Raw genomic sequence first — 13,328 nt, 5'->3', positions numbered from 1 at the left:
TATTCTACCTTGGAGAATGGCGATTCTATATTTGATATTTATTATTGCACTAATAAAACATGTAATAAGAAGTTTATTTATCTTTGTTATAAGCATGTCACCATTTCTCTCAATAACCAGGGAACTGTGCAGAAATTAATCAAACCTGAGTATTCTACAAGCAAGGCAAAAATTCAGTCTCATAGGTTTATCCTTTTATTTGTTTACTTATATATTTATTTTGAAGTATAGTATAGAATTAAGTATTAAATTATGTGTTATAATTATTTACATATATATTCTACCTTGGAGAATGGCGATTCTATATTTGATATTTATTATTGCACTAATAAAACATGTAATAAGAAGTTTATTTATCTTTGTTATAAGCATGTCACCATTTCTAACAGAAGAGTAAATATATTTAGTGACATGTTATGTCAAATTCTCTCAATGTGCTTTTGGTTTCGAATCAAAAACCAATTTTGGCAAACCAAAATATCTTTCTGTGGGGTTCAGTGGCATTCTGCCCAAAATCTATGCAGCAAAATAAAATACAAACATAAAATAAGCAAAATCAAAAGGTTCAGGGAACACTAAATAATATAGCGGTCTGGGCATTTGCTGTGAACACACCTACTAGGATTCTATCCCCGGCATCCTATATGGTTTGCTCAGAGTACCAGAAGTTATTTCTGAGTCCAGAACAAGGGTAATTTCTGGGTGTGGCCAAAAATAACAAAAACTAAAACAAAGTATGTTTAGGCACAATTATTGTTGAATTATTGTCCTATGTAAAGCACTCATTTTCTGATAGGTTATTCTCAAATTATAGACTAATAGAATCCTATAGGTATTCACTTCCCATAAAAGTTTTTTATTTGATGATTGCATATTTTTATGATTGAGTCTTTCTGACTTTGGGGGCAGAAGGAATAATATAGTGAGATGAATTCTTGCCTTCCTTGCTGCTGAACCTGTTTCAATCCTCAACATATTATAACATCTCCCTAGCAGCATTGGGAGGAATTCCTAAAAGCCATGATTGCAAAGCCAGGAGTATCCCTGAACTTTGACAGGTGTTTACCCAAAATAAAACAAAACAAACAACAAAAAAAAGAAAAATAAGCAAGAAAACGAATAAAAAGTGTGCTTGTTTTTGCCTCTAACTACTTACTACTACTAAGTTACTAACTTACTACTACTAAGTTATTTGAGATATAGTTAGCTAAAATTATTTAAATTCACTCAATGTTCACAATACTCAGCTACAAACAATTGCTATGTAAAGTTTTAAAATCTTATTATTTTTCTTTCTCCAAATACTTAAAAGATTTATTATTAAATTGCTAGTAGAAAATCTGTAGTACCAATGACTTAGGAACCAAATTTAGGTTTTATGTACCCTCAAAAGGCAGAAATTCCACTAATTTTGTGCAGAATTTGTTATTTATTTATTATTACTTTTCCAGCAAAATTATTGCAGTTATATGGAACATCCTAAAAAATTTAATTTTGTAGTATTCCTTAGTAAACACATGAAGATTGTATATTCACTTCATAAGTTTGTCAATTTGTACAGCCTGAAATATATTATGTGCTATTTGAGGGATTTGGAGGATAGGCTAGGGAAAGGGCTACGCTGAAGATGGAGGCAAGTGGTCAATATGGAGGAGGTGGGAGAACTGAAAGGTAGTAAAGTGTTATGCATGAAACCATATGAGTAACAAAACTGTAAACCATGTGCCAATATTATATATACAGATATATAATATGTAAATATATCATACTTATAACTAATATATTGAATATATTATATGTGTATTTATAAATAAATATAAGTTTATATGATATATAAATATATAAAATATATTCATACAATATATGCTGAATTTATATAAAATAAAATATATGCATATAAAACACAAACAAAACAACCTTCTTTTAAAGAAAGTCTGGTGGGTGACAAGCAAATAGGAGTGGAGATGGGGGAGAGTAAAGGTTGAAGGATATAGACACTGGTGAAGGGATTGTTGTTGAAACACTGAATGCCTAAAACTCAGTCATGAATAACTTTGTAATGTACAATGACTAAATATTTATTCAAAATAAATTATGATTAAAATAGGTTTTTTTGTGGTTTTTGGGTCACACCGGGCAGTGCTCAGGGGAAACTCCTGGCTCCATGCTCAGAAATTGCTCCTGGCTGGATTCGAACTGATGACCTTCTGCATGAAAGGCAAATGCCTTACCTCCATGCTGTCTCTCCGGCCCCGATTAAAATAGTTTTACAGACATATGTGTTGCTTGGATACCTGTCCTCATATCCCTTCTTAAGATAAGGACTTTCCTACTTTCATCCTGGGTTATATGTACCAGCGCTCTCTCTGCTTGTGGATTAGCATTGGCTGTCTCTTGAGCAGACTACCATTAGTCTCTCTTTCTTATCTACTTCCTCCCCTTCCTCAGTACCTCTGAATAAAGACTGTTTTTACTTCAAATATATATGTATTTTTAAAGAGAAATATTTTAATTTGTTTTTAAATTTCTTTAAAAAAAATACCAGCTTTAGTATCTCTCCAATGTTGGAGTAAATAAAATAATTCATTCCAAGGAATAACTGACACAAGAAATATATTAAAATTACAATGAAAGTTTTGCTAGCAGTTTGGGGATTTGTCCAAAATTCACTGCTTGAGTTTTGCATTGAGCAAAACTTTATATATAAACTTGAAAATCTTCAGAGTTCTTTGAGCATGCTATAAGACCCTGTTGGACTGTAATAAATAGCCCTTTGTAATTCTACACTTACTTAAGTGGAAGCAATTGCTCGAAGCTTGTGCCATCTCTAAGTTAAATGAACCTTTTCTGATTGCTGCTTTTAGACCCATGTTAAGTCATTTGTTCTGCTCTTTTTAATACACGCCCCTTATGTTGGCTGCATTTCAGCAGATTCAACCCAGTGCACCAGCTAAAAATCCAGTTACATTTAGATAGTGCTCATTAATATTTTAATATTAATAAATAATTAACATAAATTGTTTTCCAGTGCCTAATAAATAATTTTAAGACATTATAAACTATACTGTCAAAGAGAAAAATTTCTTGGGAACTCCACTATATCAATGTTCCTAAAAGTATTCTAAAATGTATTTTAATTAATGGCTTAAAATACAATTTATTTGAACTACAACACATGCGGTATTATATTTTTAAATTAATTACAAACGGTGAATTGCATTATGGTTCTTTTAGTTCATTTCAAGTATAAAAATATCAAATAAAAGAGCTAGTTTCCACAAGCATAAAATTCTTTAAACTCAATTGTCTACATAAATGAATAAGGTATTGAATACTACTATCCTATGGATATTATTCTCATTTTGTACATTTAAAAATTTGCGAATGGAAAGTTTAGAGGATAATAGTTCCATGGGATGAATTCAAAAATTGACAGAAATGCTCAGAAGCACAGTTACAATTATGTTTCTCCATGCAATATATTGATAATTAGGCTAATTTAGTGAATACTGTTGAATAACCCTCAATACATCAGAATTTTAGTCTGATGCCTTTTTTTTACACAAAAGAATGATGGATTACTAACATTATTTTATTATTAATAGAAAAAAAGTTGATTAATGACTAAGTAGTCATCTGTGAAACGCATCCAAGCACTTAGGCTGCTCTGTTAGACAATGGACCACATTTACTTTTAAAAAAAATTGCAATAATGAACTTAATGATAAAAAATCTAAAACATTAAGGATGTAATAATAGTATTATGGAGAATCACATTAGCTTTTTCTACTTGAAGAATATGTTCTTTTTGGAAAACTAGAAAAGAAGAAAATACATATTGGAACAGTAAATGATTAACTTAAACATTTTTTAAATAAAATAAATACAAGGAGAAATAGTGATGGCTGTAAGAAAAAAGGGAGGCTTTTAGAAACAAATCATTCTTCATAAACTAATATTACTCTATTGATATATTATGCACACTCTAGTATTAAAAATTAAATTGGTGTCATTGACTTTGTTTATGATATACTCAGGCAATTCCTTACCAGTTTTATTTGATCATGATAATAAAAAATTATTTTATATTGTAACTAGTTATATGTTTTGTGAAATGTGATGTCAAAATTCTTTTCAATTTTATGTTCTAAAAAGACACAGCTTTCTCGAAATTGAGTTGAACAATTAAGTGATTTTTTTTTGTTCTAGGTCATTTTAATGACACTCTCTTGACTCACTCAATTACTAGTGCAGAAGGCAAAAACAAACAAGCATACAAACTTTAGGTTTTGATCATTTATACCAGTTTTTTATTTGTAGACATAGAAAATATTTTCTCCATTTGTCAATGTAACCTGAGTCACTGACTGCATCTAAGAAAACTAAAAAAAAGTCATAATGACAAATCAAAAATGTTATTAAGTTTAAAAGGTTTTTATGATAAAATATTAGATTATAAATGGACTTTACAATTTGTGTATAGTTCATAATTTGTATTTGTATCTCTTTTGATACTTGTGCAAGCCACATTTAATGATAGACATGGGAAGTATTGATTATTTTAATGATGATGATTTAAAATCTATGTTTACTATTACTCTGCAAAATGTGACCCATTCTTAGAACAGGGAAGTTAAAACTTCAAAATTCAAATCCTTAAGGATCTGGTTAGGTTCATTTGTTACTATTGGGACTCTCCTGGTTCTTAGTTTGGGAATTTCTGACGTATCTTTGTGGTTTATAGATTGGACAAATTAAAGTAATATCAAGAAGGGCTCAGTATTTCTGTGCTGTGAGCCAAAGCTTTTAAAAATTATCTCCATGGGAAAATATTATTCTCTAAATGGCTGAAAGATATTTTCTTTAAATCAAACCTGTCTTTGAAAATTACTCTCTTTTTTCTGTATTATTGAAATGCCCGTTTAAGTACATTTTATTTTTAGATTTTTTAGTAGTAAATATTCATATTAAGTCCATAAAAATTCTCTTTAACTTGAGTTAGGATCTGTTTCACTATACATAGTTTTCTTCCATCTCAAAACAACTGACTTGCTTTCTCCAAGCTATTATTTTCTGGAATTTTCCATTTTGATTCCAGAAGTCACATTTTAATAATTTGTTTAATTCTAACTTTAGAATTATATCTACAAGTTTTATTTGTTTTGGGGTCACACCTGGTTGTGCTTAGGGCTTACTTCTGCCTCTGTCCTCAAGGAAACATGAATTACCAGGATTTCAATTGATACTTACCAACTATCTCTTCAGCCTCAGAGTCAAATTTATTTGTATATTCTTCCACACCAATAACTCTGAATGCCAATTAGTCCCAGCATATGAAAGCTGATAATTATTTTCTAACTCAATTCAAATTATTTAACTCTACTTTATTTTATATTGAATTCTATACTTTTATATTTGATCTCAGAACTCATTTCCTATATATTTTGATGCTGTCTTTTTAAAAAAAATAATGAAAATTTAAACCTCCACTCCTTCAAAGTATATGAATTCAAATTTCCAGAAATAAAAGACATCATGACATGTTAAGCCTACAAATAATAATAACATGTATCTGGGGTGCATAAGTAAAATATGGGAACAGATAGTATCAAACGAAACAAACATTTGGTCATATATTACAAAACTGAGATGATCAATATTTGATTGATGAGGTGGACAATAAGTGTTAGTAAGTCACAGGTAGTCATTTGGGATATTGAAGCATCATAACCATGTATATTCATGATAATAAATAGTAATAGTAGTCAACATGTCACCTGAATGATAATATTCAAAGATAAAAAATAAATAACTATGATCATAACCAAATTTATTTTCATCTATTTATTAAATTTCAAATAAAATTTTGTAGAAATTTTAAAACATTTTAACGATATGTAAGTGAAGTTTATTAGTCAATGCATTAATAATGACAATAAAATAAAGTTAGCATATCAAGATTATATTAGTAAACCTCTTTTGTGAAAATCTTGAGATAAAGCTAAAATTAGAATGAAAAATTTCCATTATTTAAATTTTATAGTATGTATGAAAAAAGTTAATAAATTATTCAGTTTACTGCAATGCAAATACTAATTTTATCCTCACAGGTGTCTTCAAACTATGGCCTGCGGGCCACATATTGTATTTATTCCCATTTTGTTTCTTCACTTCTAAATAAGATATATGCAGTGTGCATAGAAATTTGTTCATAATTTTTGTTTTTACTATAATCTGGCCCTCCAACAGTCTGAAGGACAGAGAACTGGCCCCCTGTTTAAAAAGTGTGAGGACACCTGCCTTTAGAATTAAATTTTTCTACTTTTTTTTTTTTTTCACTTTTTTGGGGCCACACCCGGTGATGCTCATGGATTACTCCTGGATATGCACTCAGAAATCACTTCTGGCTTGGGGAACCATAGAATACGCTGGGGAATCGAACTGTGGTCCATCCTAAGTTAGCCATGTGCAAAGCAAAGGCCCTACTTCTTGCACCACTGCTCCGGCCCCTTGTTTCTTTTTCAAAGTTAAAATTTTAAAGATAATTCATCTACTTTTTGTTCACAGCTGTGTATGAGATTTCTGTTTGCATATATATTATTGCTCTTTTCTACTTGAAAGTATTCCTAATCATTTCTTTAGATCTATTACTAAAATAGTGACTTATAAAGCTTTTTTTGTAAATCCTGTAGGCAACAGCTATTCAATTTGTCCTTTTTTATATACTGTGTAATATACTTGTACAATATATTATTTTTTGTTCACCACAGTCTATTTCAATTATATAATTTTGTAAGCTATATGCTTTCTCACTGGATTTTGGGTTCCTAGAAAAGAGCATGTATGGAGCCTGTATTTATACCCATGACAGTATACTTTAAGGGCAGAGAAACCTGTATCTCTTAGGCCAAGGGAATTCTCTTTCTAATCTCCCAATTTTTACCATGCCTATGCAAAAAAATAGCACAAATTAATTTTTTGGTAATCATTGTTGTTGTTTTTTTTGTGTGTGCTTTGTTTTGTTTTGTATGATGGTGGGCTCATAACTTGAGTTGACTACATGCAAGGCACTCAGCATAGAACCAACTATTTCTGCAATCCAGGTCTAGAACCACAGTGCAACAGATAAGACTCTTTTCCTACATGTTGCCAACCCAAATTCTATCCCCTGCTCCCAACATGGTCCTTCAAGCCAACCATGAATGATCCCAGAGTAGAGAACCAAGGAGTATACTCTGAGCACTACAGACAATGGCCCCAAACAAAACAAAACAAAAATAAAAATATATATTTATCATTTCATAAATTCATCTTAATTCACAAATTAAGGCATTTTCCCCCAAATATAAATTCAAGTCATGATTTAAGTAATGATCACTGAAATTCAAGTAATAATTATTGGAAAGCTCAAAATAATTTAAAAAAATGGAGAAAACAGTTTCAAATGTAACCTCACTCCCTTTCAACATAAAGCAATAAAAGAAAACACAATAAAATTTTAAAAAGAAGTACCTATGCTTTAAAAACCTCAACATGAATAAAAGACAAGAATATGAAAGAAGTATTTGATCACAGACCTAAACATTTGATTTTTAACATGTATCTCTAACCTAAAGCAAATGCTCATACAGTATAATCCTTAATAATATTGTAATAGTATTTTTAAAGTTTTATGAAAACAGAATAAATGTTACTACACGTTTGATAAAATTACCAAAAACTAAAGCAATCCTGAAAATGGCAGGAGGATTAAATAGAAGTAATAAACTCCCTGATTTTAACTAAGCAACTAAAAAGGAATAGTACTAAAAAGGAAAAAAAAAAAACACCATGGAGGGGAGGATTAAAATAGACACAGTCAAAACAATAGCAAGAGCCTTGAAAGAAAGCCAAAAAAAGACACCTAATTTATAATAAAGGTTCTAAGACCACTCAATGAACAATGTAATGTTTCTTCAACAAAGGTGCAACAGGCTAGACACAGAAGGGACCACTTGTAGCAGCCCGGGAGGCAAAGGAGGGGCGATACAGGATGCAGACTGGGAACAGGGTTGGAGGAAGGACAACATTGGTGGTGGGAATGCCCCTGATTCAATGTCACTTGTAACTGAAATACTACTGTGAATGATTTGTAACCCACTTTGGTCAAAATAAAAATTATTTTATATATATATATATATATAAAATAATTTATATTTTATATAAATTATTTTATATATATATATATATATATATATATATATATATATATATATATATATATCATGTTCACATGATGTCTGGAATTTTTTGCTCAGTTGAAAGTTTCCAGACATCAAAAAAGGACCTAGGAGAGAGTAAAAGAGTATGTAGGGAGCCTGTATTTATACCCATGACAGTATACTTCAAGGGCAGAGAAAGCCTGTATCTCTTAGGCCAAGGGAATTCTCTTTTAGTCTCTCAATTTTTACTGTGCCTATGCAAAAAAAAAAACAAAAACCACAAATTAATTTTTTTGGTAATCATTGTTACTTTGTTTTGTGCTTTGTTTTGTCTTTATTTCAGAACCGTGGTTATTGTTTGGTTGTTGTCTTTATTGCTACGGTGCTTTTAGGTTTTTGTTTGATTGATTTTTTATGTTGTTGTTATGTTTGCCTTCCCTTTTTCTTTTCTTTTTTTTAAACTGATATTTATAGCCCTAGAAGGACTCCTCCCATTTTTTGCTTGTTTGACTTTTGCCCCCCCCTCACATATTTTCTTTTCTTCATTTCTTCCTTCAAACAGAACTACATAAACTTGAACCATCTGCCTCACAAATTGAGGGGGAAATAATAGAGGGTACCAAGACCAAAGAGTCGTATGAACATTGAGTACAAATAAAAAATGATCAGACTTAACACCAAATCCAAAGCTAACTACAACAGAATCAATACCCAGGGAGCTAAGGAGGGCTATATGGGATGCATGCTGTAGACAGATGTGGAGGGAGGACAGCATTGGTGGTGGAATGCCCCTGATTAAATGTCATTATATACCTAAAATATTACTGTGAAATATTTGTAATCCACTTTGTTCAAAATAAAAAGTATTAAAAAAGAAACATATGTCCACATGAAAAAGGATACTCAATGTTTTACATCATAAACAAAAATTAATTCAAAATTTACTACAGTTTATATATTCAGTAACTAGAAACTTAAGCTAAATACAACAAAACTTAGGCAATAATTCACTGACAATAATAACTAATCTTAGTTAAATAAAATTTGGGGATTCAATTCAATTCGCAAGAGGGAAATAAAGCAAAAATAATCAAAATGAACTAAAGGCAAAAGTAGCTACTACAAAAATAAAATAAAATAAAATAAAATGACTACTTGAATGGAAAAATATATGCGAAACTCAGGTATTCAACATGGTATTAGTACAAAATATACAAATCACTGATTAAAGTTATATGAATAAATAAGTAACCCAATTAGAAAAGAGATAAAGGAATTTGGCAATCATTTTTCCAAAAAAGACATACAAATACAATAGTTCACTGTAACATTATTAGAAACATGTATACCAAAACAATAATGAAACATGATCTCAAACCAGTTATATTTTCCATGTTAGAATGATATAAACAACAGCATAATAACATCTATATAAAGAAAAGAAATATATTTGTTCTTGTTTATCATTTTAACATGCTTGTGAGACTCATATTTGAAGACCATCAATGATGCACTGGGATAAAAAACTGACTCAAACATGGCTCAAGAGACTATGGGGTACCAAGTATAGTACCAGGGCTAGCAATACCCATGGCATACTTCCTATACCCTGTACTATTTTATTTTTTTTGTTTGTTTTCGTTTTTCAGCCACACTGGGTAACGCTCAGGGGTTGCTCCTGGCTATGTGTTTAGTGATCGCTCCTAGCTTGGGGGACTATATGGGATGTTGGGGGATTGAATTGTGGTCCTAGGCTAGTGCATGCAAGGTGGATGCCTTACCACTTGCACCACCACTCTGGACTCTGTACTGTATCTCTTAACCTCTTTATTTCACTCTTTATGTATGACAACAGAAACTAAATTACATCTAAATCATACTTCAGATTATTGGAATTATCAAGTATTCTCATTATACTTTGGCATCATATAGTTATGTATAAATTAATTTTAATATTCACTATCTTATCTTTTATTTGAAAATATGTTCATCTTATTTTTTCTAAACATATAATTAGAAAAATTACATTCCACAAGCTGGAGAGAGAGAATAGCCATAAAAATGCTTGCCTTACATGACGCTGACTCAGATTCTATTCCCTGCATTCTATATAATCCCAGAAATCCTACCAGAAGCTATCACTGAGTTCAGAGCCAGGAGTAAATCTTCAACACCAATGGATGTGATCCCCAAACAAAAGAGCCTACATTTCAGATATAAATGGTCTACATGTAAAAAGATAAAATCGTTTCTCTATTGATCTTTTATCTTTATCTTTTATTTCCATCTTTATCTTTTAGAGTAAAAGTTGTATTCTGAGAAATATCTAAATTAAACATTTTAAATATCTTAAATATTCTAAAGAGAACTAGAGAGATATAACATTGGATCTTACGTTGCATGAGAATAAATCAGATTTAATCCTATACCCCAAATTCTACCAAAGTGTTTCCAAAATTTAGTCAAAAGAAAGTCTTATATATTTATGGGTGTGGTACAAAATAAAAAAATCAACATCCTAATTCTAGTCTAGAATTAACATCTTAGTTTTGCAATTATTCAAATTTCTAAATTCTGACATTTTTAAAGTTTATCATTATATGTTTACTAGGTACTAGAAAATGTTTAAAGCATTTGCTTTGATTGATTCTAAACATCAAATGTCCTACCAATATAGGATTACATGAGTTGTTGATTGTAATACTTCGGTAATTTCCATAAAATAGACAATTGAAAAACTGAAGTTTGTTATCAAAATATACATACTTAAAATAAAATGTATTACTTCCCTTTTACTAAATATTATTTTAATATAAATGACTTTAAAGAGAAGAAGTACAGTTGCCTAATGTAGGTAATTGAAACAATGGAGGAAAGCATGGACAAAGGTACAAAGTTCAAGTGAATACAGAGCAAATTTGAAATTAGAACCAGGCCAATCATGTTGTGAGCTTTATTTGTTTGTTTTATAAGTCTGATGAGGATATACTTTCCTTTATTTTGACTCAAGGTTGATCAAAGGGAGAACTGTCATATTCCAGTACAGACTGGATGGAATTAATTTTTTCATGGGACTTGATGTCTTCTGATTAGATATTGAATTAAAGAATCATAATTTTCCTTGAGTGTAGAGCAGTACTGACAGTTATGCAACATCTATTTGGTAAATAATAGTTGAAGATCTAGTCTGAAAGAGTATACTTTGGAAAGAAATATAATATATACAAATCTAACATATACAGACTTACTATAATAGTGTTTGTGTCATTCTCTTCAAACCCATTGATCTCAATTTATGATATATTATTATTGATATTAAGCAACTGCAGTAAAATATATAGTTTATTAGCTTGGTTAATATACAGATTAAACATATAATTCTATGTAAAATAGGTAGTTACACACAAATGATTTACTGTTTGTTGAACCCCTGGTCTCTGCTGATTAGCATCATGGGTTTAGTCAGATTACATGACAAATACATTCACACTAAAAATGATCTGTGATACTTATCTAGTTGATACCATTGAGAGATACTTATCTAGTTGATACCATTGAGATGAAAGTAAACATTTTTTCCCAGTTGTTACTGCACAATTTATTTTTACAAGAAAAGGAAATACAAGAATAATGATACTACAATTACGTTAGCCCTGATTTCTTAAGGATATTACTTATAACTACATGGTATGTTCAGTTATGGACTTTAATGGTGACAAATAGTTGATTTTAATAGAGTTGTCAAATTTTGTAATGCAAGCACACACACTTTTTCATATCTCTTAATGGATGCAGGCTGATCCTATAATAATTTTACACTCACTTAAAATTTTCTTGGGTGAATGAGAAATTGATTTACTCCTGCAGGAATAAGTATTGTTCTTATGTCAACACTCTCATGCATGAGTGAGCAACCATTGCTATATTCTTCACTCTTTTATGAGTCATGAATTTTTATAGTGCATTATTCCTCCCCAACACTTATAAAAAGCATATATAGCATAGAAATATTTGCTGCATCTAGACCATGTCTCTTGAAGCAAAAACAAAAATGTTGAGAAAGTCTGCAGAGCATATGGTTAACTGAAGCAGCAAGGGAGGTCCTCCTTAAAAAATCAGTATTGTATGTTGAACCATTTCTTTAAGGAAATTAAAACACAAATGTCCCTTAGCAGGAAATCTGAAGAATCTATTCAAACATTTAAAAAAATCAGATTTTCAAAATTAACACAGTTATTCAATTTACTCATATATATAACTACGCATTGACTTGAAAAAGTTCACCTGGGAGATTTTCAGAAAAGAGAAAATATTTTATGGCCCAAAATTCATAATATAAATATTTTATTGCAATTAAACTATTTCTACATAGATGTATTTCCTCAATCTGGAATATACTTTTTCTCTGAATATTTTAAAGGACATATATTTTTATTCAATTCAAAATAAAATATTTAAAATTTCTGAGTGTGAAGTTAAATGTGAATAATTCTTTAAGAACCACATTATTAATTCCATATTTTCTTAAAATATGTATCCCCAAATTTATTCAATAAATTAAGCATTTAAAATAAAGTTGTCATTATGAATTTTCTCTAGCCATTAAGTTGAAAGATATAGAAAAAAAGTAGCCATTTGACTGTTTGCATATTTATAAAAACAAAATAATAGCATCAGATAGAAAGTTTCAAAAGGCAATCATGCTGTGAATTTTCTATTGTGGCTGTAAAATCTTCATTGTCCATGCTTTCCCTTATTAATACTTACTTCCCAGCCTCTTTTGTTTCCAATATATTTTCTCTTTCTCTGTACCAAATAATTTTAAGTTAGAAAATAGTCATATGGGACTGGAGCAGTGGCATAAGTGGTAGGGCATCTGCCTTGCACATGCTAACCTAGGATGGACTACAGTTCGATCCCTTTGAGTCCCATATGGTCCCCCAAGCCAAGAGCGATTTCTGAGTGCATAACCAGGAGTAACCAATGAGCGTCACCGGGTGTGGTCCAAAAAACGAAACAAAACAAAAAGGAAAGAAAAAGTCATTTATTGCAATAAGTAATATATTACTTCCCACAAACAGAAATTCTTAAGAATGTATGCATGAAAGAAAAGGTAATGATGGAAGC

The 13,328-nt window shown here is 30.4% G+C and overlaps 1 protein-coding gene across 1 annotated transcript in view; it reads right to left on the bottom strand.

Annotated features, from left to right (window-relative positions):
• The window catches only part of EPHA3 (EPH receptor A3), a 350,090-nt gene that overhangs the window by 73,736 nt on the left and 263,026 nt on the right, over window positions 1–13,328 (bottom strand).

The sequence above is a fragment of the Suncus etruscus genome, chromosome 13 (assembly GCF_024139225.1).
Source record: "Suncus etruscus isolate mSunEtr1 chromosome 13, mSunEtr1.pri.cur, whole genome shotgun sequence".
In the NCBI taxonomy this organism is placed as follows: Eukaryota; Metazoa; Chordata; class Mammalia; order Eulipotyphla; family Soricidae; genus Suncus; species Suncus etruscus.
The sequence above is the reverse complement of the archived record's forward strand: the minus strand, read 5'-3'. Positions and strand labels throughout refer to the sequence as shown.